The sequence below is a fragment of the Mastomys coucha genome, unplaced genomic scaffold, assembly GCF_008632895.1.
Source record: "Mastomys coucha isolate ucsf_1 unplaced genomic scaffold, UCSF_Mcou_1 pScaffold7, whole genome shotgun sequence".
NCBI classification, from domain to species: Eukaryota; Metazoa; Chordata; class Mammalia; order Rodentia; family Muridae; genus Mastomys; species Mastomys coucha.
This window is the reverse complement of record NW_022196913.1, coordinates 77,346,942-77,347,342: the sequence shown is the minus strand read 5'-3', so window position 1 is coordinate 77,347,342 and position 401 is coordinate 77,346,942. Positions and strand designations below refer to the sequence as shown.

General features: G+C 31.9%; 1 long non-coding RNA gene across 2 annotated transcripts in view; it reads right to left on the bottom strand.

Annotated features, from left to right (window-relative positions):
- Positions 1 to 401, bottom strand: part of LOC116082054 — a 20,946-nt gene that overhangs the window by 496 nt on the left and 20,049 nt on the right. The window lies entirely within an intron of this gene.

The following is a 401-nucleotide window of genomic DNA, read 5'->3' as shown; positions in this document are numbered from 1 at the left end:
CAGGAATATTTTATGTAATTCTTACCCCTTATAAAGTTAGTGAGGCCAAGGGTGAGGCCTGGACCAGATATACGATTTAAAATGATGTCTTTGATGTATTCAAAATTGCAATGTCATGGTAGCTAAGCTTTGTAATGTGACAGTAATGCTTTGATATTGATTTTTAAAAAAATGGAATGTTTAAAACTGGGTTTTGTTTAAATTATGGTAATACCTTAACATTACAAGAATTAAAAAAGGTGTGGAGTCTAGTAAAGTAGAGACAAGTGATGAGCAGTCTGGAGACAAATAAGGAGTTAGTTTGCCTTGGAAATAAAAAGTAAATAAAAAAATAATAAACTAAATTCTATCGAAACATGGTAGTAATGCTAAACTGCTAGCACCTTTGCCCCTAGAGTAAA